We start from the raw sequence: 12,062 nt of genomic DNA on the forward strand, positions 1-12,062 counted from the left end.
GAGGAGGTGGAGGGTTGAACTAAGGCCTCAGAAGCTGCAATAGAATTCTAATCCAGTCGGATCCAGGTGCTATAGCGAGAGGTGCAGGCCTTGCAAGACCATATTGATGATCTCGAAAATTGAGGTCGGAGGATAAATCTCCAAATTGTCCAAATCCCTGAAGGTGACGAAGGTGAGCAGCCAGTCAGCTTCTTTGAAAACTGGCTGCTGAAGTTTTTGGGCCTTCACATCGAGTCCAGCAGGCTGCACACTGAAAGGGCTTATCGGATTACAGTGCACAGGTCAGGACCAGTGCAGTGTTCCCGACCGGTCCTAGTGCACTTCCACTCATGTAAGGACAAGCGGATCACAGCCCTCCGGGCTGCCTTGAATTCAATACTGACACAAAACGCAAAGAAAGAACTTGCTTTTTCTAGATAAAGGCTGTTCAAATATAGGGATAGGCCATGGAAATACTTAGCATACCTGACTAGGAAAAAGCGTGCTCCCCAATCAATTACTGCAATCAGAGACAGCACCGGAGTCCTTACATATGATGCTAAAAAGATTAATGAGGCTTTTCAGCACTTTTACTCTGAATTGTATCGGTCTGAAGGTTGCAAAGACAGGAGGGCTAAATGGAGGCCTTGTTTTAAGAACCTGGGCCTCCCAGGGGTAACTTTGGAACAGGCCTCTCTCCTTAATGCCCCCTTGACAGTTCAGGAAATACAGGAGGCAGCTAGGCAACTTCAGAGTGGGAAAGTGCCTGGCCCTGATGGTCTTTCGGGAGAGGTTTATAAGGAGTTTATAGGGATTCTGTCAGGGCTGATGTCAGGGAGATGTACAATCACTCCTATATACGTGAATGCCTACCACATTCTTTGAGAGAAGCTAATATTTCCTTAATTCTTAAGAAGGGGAAGGTTCCTGACGATTGTGCCTCATACAGGCAGATCTCTCTATTAAATTCAGCTTTCAAGATTCTGTCCAAGATCCTGGCACTGAGATTGGAAAGGGTGTTGCCCCATATTATTAAAGAGGACCAGACAGGCTTTATAAGGGGCTGTAGGTCCTCTAATAATATTAAAAGGTTGCTGAATATGGTCTAAGTTTGTCAGCAATGATCAGTTCAGGGGTTGGTGATTTCCTTAGATGCAGAGAAAGCATCTGACTGGGTGGAATGGCCGTATCTTTTTTATGTCTTCGAACAGTTTGGGTTGGGTGGGGTCTTTGCTCGGTGGGTGGAGGTTTTATATCGCCACCCTCTGGCCATGGTCATCACCAACGGGGTGAAATCTGGGAATTTTAGGATTGGTAGGGGTAGTCGGCAAGGCTGCCCCCTCTCACCATTGTTGTTTACGTTGGTGATAGAGCCGCTGGCAGAGGCCATTCACTCTGGAAGTGATATCGAGGGCACACAAGATTATACTGTATGTGGATGATGTCCTTCTGTTTTTATTGAACCAAATGACCTCCGTACCCCATTTGATACAATGTATCAATTCATTTGGGGCTATCTCAGAATATAAGATTAACTTTGCAAAATTGGAAGCTATGTCTTTGGGGAACCTTAAGGATGTGCCAGAAGTTGAAGATGGCCCTAAGTTCCCTTTTAAGTGGTTACGGGCAGGATTCTGATATCTAGGCATTTTTACTACTCCCAAGTTTGATCTGTTATTTCGGACAAACTTTGCTCACTTGCTCAACAATATTAGGCGAGATCTCCAGAGATGGGAGGCTCTTCCAATTTCATGTCTGGGCCAAATATCTCTCATTAAGATGAATGTTCTTCCTCGTTTGCTTTATCCCATGCGTGTGCTCCCTGTAAAGTTTCCCAGGTCAATGCTGCAGAAGCTTATGGGGTGGTTTGGTTCCTTTGTCTGACATCGTGGGCGACCCTTCATCAAACTTACTAAATTGCAGTGCCTCAAGGAGGGGGAGAAGTTGATCCCAGACATCAGGAGGTATCAGTTGAGTTCCCTGCTGTCCTTTGTCTGTGATTGGGTAGGTAACAATCCAAGCTCAGTATGGCTGGATATTGAGGCCTCCCAGGCAAAGTGTCCTCTTATTAACCTGTTGTTCATGGATAAGATGAGGACAGTTATGGATCACTGTCGGAACCCCATTGTCATTAGTACAGTCAAGGCATGGAGGGCGATGCGTCAGAGTGAGGGTTGCTTATCCAAGACTTCGCCACTTACACCGATAGTTGCCATGCCAGGGTTCCGACCAGGAATGATGGACTCAGGGTTCAAACTATGGGTAGCGAGTGGAGTTCTGAGTTTGGGAGACTTGTTTGAGGTGGAGGTTATGATGTCTTTTGAGCAATTGAGCCACAAATACGGGTTGCCCAGCAGAGATCTTTTCCGTTTTTTCAGGTTAGGGATTTCATCCAGAAGAAGACTACACTTCTCACTAAGCCCTATAAGCCCCATACAGAAAGGTTGTTGCTACATTCCACAAGCACCCTTTCGGTTAGTGCCCTCTATTGCCTGCTGGGTGGCAGGGCCTGGCAGGATATTAACCGGTTACGTGAGATCTGGGAGCAAGAGTTAGGAATGGAGGTCTCTTCTGAAACATGGGAGAATGATCGAAAGATCTCAATCTATAATAGGACACGTGCTACGCAGTTAAAAGATAGAACATAGAACAGTACAGCACAGGACAGGCCCTTTAGCCCACAATGTTGTGCCGATCTTCATGTATGCACCCTCAAATTTCTGTGACCATATGCATGGCCAGGAGTCTCTTAAATGTCCCCAATGACCCTGCCTCCACAACTGCTGCTGGCAACGCATTCCATGCTCTCACAACTCTCTGTGTAAAGATCCCGCCTCTGACATCCCCTCTATACTTTCCTCCAACCAGTTTAAAACTATGACCTCTCATGTTAGTCATTTCTGCCCTGGGAAATAGTCTCTGGCTATCGACTCTATCTATGCCTCTCATTATCTTGTATACCTCAATTAGGTCCCCTCTTCTCCTCCTTTTCTCCAATGAAAAAAGTCCAAGCTCAGTCAACCTCTTCTCATAAGATAAGCCCTCCAGTTCAGGCAGCATCCTGGTAAACCTCCTCTGAACCCTCTCCAAAGCATCCACATCTTTCTTATAATAGGGTGACCAGAACTGGACGCAGTATTCCAAGTGCGGTCTAACCAAAGTTTTATAGAGCTGCAACAAGATCTCAGGACTCTTAAACTCAATACCCCTGTTAATGAAAGCCAAAACACCATATGCTTTCTTAACAACCCTGTCCACTTGGGTGGCCATTTTAAGGGATCTATGTACCTGCATCACAAGATCCCTCTGTTCCTCCACACTGCCAAGAATCCTATCCTTAATCCTGTACTCAGCTTTCAAATTCGACCTTCCAAAATGCATCACCTCGTATTTATCCAGGTTGAACTCCATCTGCCACCTCTCAGCCCATCTCTGCATCTTGTCAATGTCTGCACAGGGTTCATCTGGCACCAGACCGTCTGGCGAAGTTTAAAAAAGGGGCATCTTCAGTGTGCCCCAAATGTAAAATAAGTGTAGGTACTCTTACCCATTGTTTCTGGACAAGCCACAGGCTCCGTGTTTATTGGAGCGCTGTGGCGGGAGAGATAGGGAGGGGATTGAGGACTGAAGTCAAAGTAGACCCGATATCTCTCCTCTTAGATCTACCAAATTTACCATCTTTAGATGGGCATGGGAAGAAATTATTTAATATTCTTGTATACTGTGCACGGAAGAATATTCTGATGAACTGGGTGTCTGAGAACCTGCTAGGCTTGCTGGGATGGCAGAAATTAATTATGGAGCACATTCCTTTGGACTTTTTTGCAAACATGGTGCACCACACAACAGGCCATTTTTATAAGGCCTACTTGAGGTATTTGGATATAGATTTGTCAGCTATCTTAACACGGGCATTTGTTTAACCAGGATGGTTAGGTTTGTTAATCCCTGGGCGCTGGAGTGGTCTCCTGAGTTAATACGGGCGTATATACAATGCTCCCTTTCCTCTGTTTGGGAGCTTTAGCTGTTCTGCTTTTTTTTTGCTTTACTCTTTTTTGATCTATTAGTTATTTACTTAATTATTGGTGTTGCTTTGCACAGTGTTAGGGTTTGTTTTGTATTTCTTTTTATTACACTGATATTTGTTATTGATTGTATTTTTCAATAATTTTATATGTTTGTAAAGTTAATAAATATATTGCTAATAAATATATTTACAAAAAGAAGTCCTCAGCTCTCGAGAGAAATTGGCTGTCACAGTCACCTATATGTTAGAGAAAGCACAATCTAAATAACATGGGTACCAATGTTGGAGAAGGCATTTTGGGCAGAGGAAAATGTCAGAAGAAAATTATAGAAATTTCTGAAGGACCACATAACCTAGGTGTAATTTCGAGAGGCTAAATTGTATTGTTTTGATATGTGTATTTTATTGCAAACCATTAGAATCTTGCATTATTTGGGAATAGTCAGTAGTTACAGGGGAATGAGTTGGTCTGTCAATAATTAATCTTTTCACTTGGAGCTAGACAAATAAGTTGTTAATTGTTTTTTTTAAAGTGAATGTTAGGGAATTATATTCTTTAACCACTAGAAATTGCTTAAAACAGATTACACCACTTCACACTGCTTTTTAATAGATTACAAAGTAAGGTGCTTCTAGCTGGGTGTTTTGGTTTTAGTTCTCATGGGGGTCCACATCCAATTTATAACAATACCTGTCAGACATTTAAGGAACCTCAGATTCTGCTCCCTGATGTGATACTCAGCATCCATTGGTGCTGATTAACAGTGAATCACTGACTGATGGTAGCATATTTGTTCCTTGTTTTCAGAAGTCACGCTCCCCATTAAAACTGAATTGCTAGATAATTCTGATTACGCTCGTATTTTTATAAAGAAACTATTTGCCCACATTTAACTTTGCAGCATGAGGGATCCAGACTGATGTTTAATGAGCAGCAGAAATGGGAGCAGGAAACATCCATTCAGCTTGTTCCTCCTGTCTTCTGCCTCAGTTCTACTTTCTCAAACTATTCCCATTTTGTCGTCTTCTTCCATGATCGCAACCTCCCTTCCGACATGGTTGACAATGCCCTCCAGCGCATCTCCTCCACCTCATGCACCACTGCTCTTGAACCCCACCCCTGCCAATGCAGCAAGGACAGAACCCACCTGGTCCTCACCTTCGACTCCACTAACCTCCGCATACATTGCATCATCCTTTGCCACTTCTGCCACCTCCAAAACGGACCCCACCACCAAAGATATATTTCCCTCCCTACCCCTATGAGCATTCTAGAGAGTCTATTCCCTCTGTGACTCCCTCATCAGGTCCACACCCCTCCCCTCCCATTAGCCCACACCTTACTTCTGATATCTTTCCCTGCCACCACAGGAAGTGCAAAACCGGTGCCCACACCACTCCCCTCACCTCCGTCCAAGGCCCCAATGGAACTTACTTCATTCGTCAGAAAATTTACCTGTACCTCTGTCAGTCTCATCCGTTGCACTCAGTGTGGTCTCCTCTACATAGGGGAGACATGACACCTTCTTGTGGATTGTTTCAGAGAACATCTCTGGGACACCCGCACCCACCAACCCCACGCCCATGGCTGAACACTTCAACTCCCCCTCCCACTCCGTCAAGCATATGCAGGTCCTGAGCTGACTCTATCACCAAACCATTACCACCTGATGCCTGGAGGAAGAATGCCTCATATTCCGCCTTGGGACCCTGCAACCACACAGGTTAAATATAGATTTCAACAGCTTCCTCGTTTCTCCTACTCCTACGTTATCCCAGTCCCAAGCTTCCATCTCGGCAACCCCCCCTCCCCACCCCAGACCTGTCCATCACAACCCCTCTCTGACCCATCACCTTCTCCCTCACCTCCATCTACCTATCGCTTTCTCAGCTACCCACCCCAGCCCCCCCTCCCATTTATCTCTCAGCCCCCGGCCCACAGGCCTCATTCCTCATGAAAGGCTTATGCCCAAAACATCGATTCTCCTGCTGCGCGGATGCTGCCTGACTTGCTTTCCCACCAACACTCTTTACTCTGATCTCCAGAATCTGCAATCCTCACTTTCTCCTATTCCCATTTCCATTCATTTCTCTTGTACAAAAACCTAGCAATGCCTGATTTGGAAACACAAAATGGTTGAGAATCCACAGCACCATGGAATAGAGAGTTCCACAGATTAACAGCAGTGTGAGTGAAGAAATTGCTCCTCACCTCAACCTGAAATGATCATCCCTTCATTCTGAAACTGTGGCCGTGGGTCCTAGATTCCCGAGCCAGGTGAAATATTTGCTCAGCATTTTTCCTGTCAAGCGTCTTCATTAAAAAAAATCAATTTGATCACCTTCTATTCCTTGAAATCCCACAGGTTCATGGTTGGTTAGTTCAGATAGCAGGATGGCTGAAATGTAGTGGTACCGATCCTGCACCTGCTGATGTTACCATGAAGGATTTTCATTCTCAAATTTCTTTCCTTGCCTTACCGCCAGCTTAAATACCACGATTTGTCACTCTAATGAGAGAAAGCACTGTTGTCCAGTAGTACTACGGTGAGTTTGATTTTATCCCACAGAATTTAATAAGCCCAGTTTGCTCGATTTTTCCTCAAGAATCCTATCTTTCCAGAAGCCAGTCTGGAGAATCTTTTTCGCAATCAATTTAAATCATGTCAGTCCCGTTATCAGAAACTGCTCACAGTCCTCCAGGACAGACCCTCACCCGGAAATTGCTCACCGTCCTCCAGGGCAGACCCTCACCCGGAAACTGCCCACAGTCCTCCCACAAAGTTCACTCATTTTCAAACCCTTTTGTAATAAAAGCTTACCTACCATTTGCCACTTGGTTGCTGCATCTTCTGTCACTTGTCAGGCAATGTCTATGACTCCCATTCCAACAGAGAGCAATTACTGGCAAAGCTGCTCACATTTGCCCTCCTTTGCTTTTTGGTTTTTGCTTCTCTTCCTCTCTCATTTGGTTATTAACTTCTCATTGTTAGACAATGTTGCCTTCTACTGTCATCCCCTCTGTCAGTTAGTCATTCCAGCCTCAAAATCTCTCATTAAAAAGCACTGTTCTTCCATGCAACATTATAATTAGCAGCAAGAGTTGGCCATTCTCCCTGAAGCCTGCTCCTCTACTCCTTTCCATGAAGCAGTTCTAATTTGTAGATGGTTAAATAGTGATACTGTCTGGTTCAGATAAAGGGGTAGCAACTGGAACTTGTCATTGAATTTCCCTCTCAATAACTTTTATCTTGCTGACGTTTTTTTTGTTTTGAGAGTTGATTTTGATCACCTGCAGAATCTTGACTTTGGATGGCTGTGGTTCAGTCTGCTTAAACTATCCAAATGAAAAAAACAGCGAGCTGTGCAAGAATGAGTCATCAGTGAATGTCTCCCCTCAGGACAGTTTGGAGAAAGGTCTTTCATCCCAAATGGAATCCAGGAATTTTTGCCTGTAAAATAAAGATGATTATCATGTACTGGACTATGAAAGATTTCCTGAGGTGCGGGGCCCAAAATTGGACACAGTATTCTAAATGGGGCCTAACTAGAGCTGTATAAAGTCTCAGTAACACATCACTGCTTTTATATTCCAACCCTCTTGAGATAAATGACAACATTACATTTGCTTTCTTAACCATGGACTCAACCTGCAAGTTAACCTTTAGAGAATCCTGAACTAGCACTCCCAGATCTCATAGTACTTTGGCTTTATGAATTTTCTCACCGATTAGAAAATAGTCCATGTTTGTATTTTTTTTCCAAAGTGCAGAACCTTGCATTTGCTCACATTGATTTTCATCAGCCATTTCCTGGACCACTGTCCTAAACTGTCTAAATCTCTCTGCAGCCTCCCCACCTCCTCAGAACTACCTGCCTATCTGCCTAACTTTGTATCATCAGTGAACTTCGCCAGAATGCCCCCAGTCCCTTCATCCAGACCATTAATACATAAAGTGAACAGCTGCAGCCCCAACACTGAACCCTGTGGGACCCCACTTTTCACTAGCTGCCATTCTGAAAAAGAACCATTTATCCCAACTCTCTGCCTTCTGTCAGACAGCCAATCCTCAATCCATGCCAGTAGCTGACCTTGAACACATTGGGCGTCATCTTATTCAACAGCCTCCCATGAGGCACCTTATCAAAGGCCTTTTGGAAGTCTAGATAGATAACATCTACTGGATTTCCCTGGTTTATCCTAGATGTTACCTCTTCAAAGAATTCTAACAGGTTACTAAATCCATGCCGACTTCTTCTAATCTGACTCGGCACTTGCAAGAATTTAGAAATCTCATCCTTAACAATGGATTCTAGAATTTTACAACTGAGGTTAGGCTAAATAGCCTATAATTTTCCATCTTTTGTCTTGATCCTTTCTTGACAAGGGGGTTACAACAACGATTTTCCAATCATCTGGGACTTTCCCTGACTTCAGTGATTTTTGAAAGATCACAACCAGCGCCTCCACTATTTCCTCAGCCACCTCCCTCAGAACTCTAGGGTGTAGCCCATCAGGGCCAGGAGATTTTTCAATTTTTAGACCTTATAGCTTTTCTAGCACTTTCTCTTTTGTAATGGGCTACCATAGTCAACTCTGCCCCCTGACTCTCCTTAATTGTTGGGATATTACTCATGTCTTCCATTGTGAAGACTGACACAAAGTACTTACGTTCTTCAGCTATTTCCTTGTCTCCCATCACTAGCCTTCCTGCATCAATTTGGAGTAGCCCAATTTCTACTTTTGCCTCTCGATTGTTTCTTATGTATTGAAAGAAACTTTTATTATCATTTCTAATATTACTGGTTAGCTTACCTTCAGATTTGATCGTCTCCTTCCTTATTTTTCTATGTTTGTTTTTGTAGTCATCCTAATCTTCTGATTTCCCAGTGCTCTTGGCCACTTTATAGGCTGTCTCTTTTTCTTTGATACATTTCTTGACTTCCTTTGTCAGCCAAGGTTGTCTAATTCTGCCCCCCCCCAAGATAATCCTTTCTTTGGGATGAACCTCTGCACTATGCCCTCAATTACACCTAGAAACTCCTGCCATTGTTGCTCTGCTGTCTTCCCCACTAGGCTCTGCTTCCAGTCAATGTTTGTCAGTTCCTCTCTCATGTCCCTGTAATTATCTTTATTTAACTGTAATACCATTACAACCAATTTTGCCTTCTCTCTTTCAACCTGCAGACTGAACTCTACCATATTATGATTGCTGCCTCCAATGTGTTCTCTTACGTTAAAATCTTTTATAAAGTTTGGCTCAGTACATAGCACTAAATCCAGAATAGCCTGCTGCCTTGTGGGCTCCATCACAAGCTGTTCCAAAAAGCCATCCTGTAAGCATTCCATGAATTTCCTTTCTTTCGATCCACCAGTAATATTATTCACCCAGTCAATTTGTATATTGAAGTCCCCCATGAACACCATGACCTGGTCTTTCTGACATTTCAATCTATTTCCTGATACATCTTGCACCTCTGGTCCTTACCACTTCTGGGAGGTCTGTACATAACTCCCATTATGTTATTTTTGCCTTTGTGGTTCCTCGACTCCACCCACACAGACTCCACATCATCTGATCCTATGTCATTCAGTGCCATAAATTTAGTTTCATTCTTAACTAACAAGGCAACCCCCCCCCCCCCCTGCCCACCTCCCTGTCTTTTCGATAAGTTGTAAGTCCTTGAATGTTTAACTGCCAGTCCTGAACCCCCTGCAACCACATCTCTGTGATGCCTACCACACCATAATCATTCACAATGATTTGTGCTGTTAATTCATCTACTTTGTTACAAATGCTTCAGCCGCTGTCCAAATATTTACCCAGCAGTCTTCTTTGTGCCTCACTGTGGCAGAGAAAGTGAGGACTGCAGATGCTGGAGATCAGAGCTGAAAATGTGTTGCTGGAAAAGCGCAGCAGGTCAGGCAGCATCCAAGGTACAGGAGAATCGTCGTTTCGGGCATAAGCCCTTCTTCCAGCAACACATTTCAGCCTCACTGTGGCCTCTACTTCTGCTGCTCCTTTAAAAGACTCACTTACCCAGCAGTCCTGTATCCGTTCCTGATCAGTGTTTGCTCCACCAAGACAAGTTTTTATATTTTAAAGTTACCTTCCCATCGGGCCTCTGGTCCTTGCTGTCGCTCCTTCCACTTCAACTGCCGCCGACAAAATGAAGAACACTGAACTCCCAAATGTTCTTTAGGTGGAATGGAAGGGAGAAGGCAAGGCTGGAAATGGAGTCGGGGATGGGTGGTAAGGATAATTGAAATTGAAGAACTCGATGAGTCCTCTGGGCTGTAGGTTGCCCTGATGGAAGACGACGGGTTGCTCCTCCAAATTGGAGTCTGATTCACTGTGGCAATGGAGGAGGTCAAGGATGAACATGTCAGAGAGGGAGTGGGAAAGAAGAATTGAAAGGGGTGATGTGGCTGCCCAGGCAGAAGATAAAGTGTTGCTCTTGCAATTTACAGGGACTGCCCAGGTGGAAGATAAGATGGCTGTCCATTTCAATTCCTCCTCCCATTCCGACATGTCTATCCTTGACCTGCTCCACTGCCACAATCAATCAGACTGCTAATTCAAGAAACAACACCTCAGCTTCCACCTGGGTGGCCTGCCGCCTGGAGGACTCAACATTGAGTTCTCCAATTTCAAAAACCTTTCCCACCCTCCCTTTCACTCTACCTAACGACCCTTCCTTCCAGCTACCAACTGGATTCATCCCTCGCATTGAACCCACTCCCAACCCTGGCACAGCAGGGTGCATGCACAGCCTTCCTTAAACGTATGGTGACGTAAGATGGGAGGATTTACACAGAACAAACACAAAAATAACAAAGAAAAAGCCTTTCTCTTCTAGATTTCTGTTGGACAAGGTCAAGGCCTGAGGCTCCTTCACTCCTGAACTCAGAATCCCAGTGATGTATTTTTGGTTTTGCACACATTTTTACAGGTCATCAACTGAGAAGGAGTTGCAGGTAGGATCATCAACAACAAACGTAAGACCAAGATCTGAGAAATGATTTGATATATCACAATCTAACTATCACCGGCACTGCAGCTGAAAAGATTATGGTCCATCTGTACTTTCTGTGAGGTAGAATCATAAAACAGTATGGAAACAGGCCATTTGGCCCATGGAGACCACATTGGCCCACTGAAAAGCCTCCCAACCAGACCCAACCCCCTACTCTATCCTTTTAATGTTGCATTTCTCATGGTCAATCCACCTAACCTTTGGACTCTGTGAGGAAACTGGATCACCTGAAGGAAACCCACGCAGACACTGGAAGAACGTGAGAACTCCACACGGACAGGCACCTGAAGGTAGAATCGAACCCAGGTGCCTGGGGCTGTGGCACAGAAGTGATGAATATGGAGCCACCATGCCTTTCAAATGTACATGATCTTTCACCTTTAGATATAGAGAAAGCAAAGTTGTTGACAGGTTAGAAAGCAAGGTTGTAAATTTTGGAATTGATGTGTTTCTGAACCAGGATGTTTTGGATAGAATGGTGACAGTGAAAGACACATGGTGTAAGTATGGACACATGCAGCAGAGTTTTGGATGATCCTTTGAATATGGAAATAGACTGTGGGAGGCCTGTTAAGAAGGTATCATTATTGTCCTGTCTATTATTAACAGAGGAAAGGATGTGGTTTTCTGAAACCATTGAATCAAGGCAGATGACATAGTGGTAATGTTGCTGGACTAACAATCCAGAGATGCAGGTAATGTTCTGGGGACATGGGTTTAGGAGTGGAATGTGAATTCAATAAAAGACTGTTAAAAATAATCTGATTCACTGATGTCCTTTAACAAGGGGAAAAAATAACATCCTTACGTGCTATGGCTCAGAGCATTGACTCCAGACGTCATGGAATACAACCAACTAAGGGCACATTGAGGCCATTTGGGGCCATTGAGCCTGCTCCACCACCCTATCGTGGCAGATATATTTTAAACTCCATTTTCCTACCTTTTCCCCATATCCCTTGATCATCTTATTAATCAAGAGGCAATCTATTTCTGTCCTAAAGTCACTAAGTTATTT

This window comes from Chiloscyllium punctatum, chromosome 49 (genome assembly GCF_047496795.1).
Source record: "Chiloscyllium punctatum isolate Juve2018m chromosome 49, sChiPun1.3, whole genome shotgun sequence".
Classification (NCBI taxonomy): domain Eukaryota; kingdom Metazoa; phylum Chordata; class Chondrichthyes; order Orectolobiformes; family Hemiscylliidae; genus Chiloscyllium; species Chiloscyllium punctatum.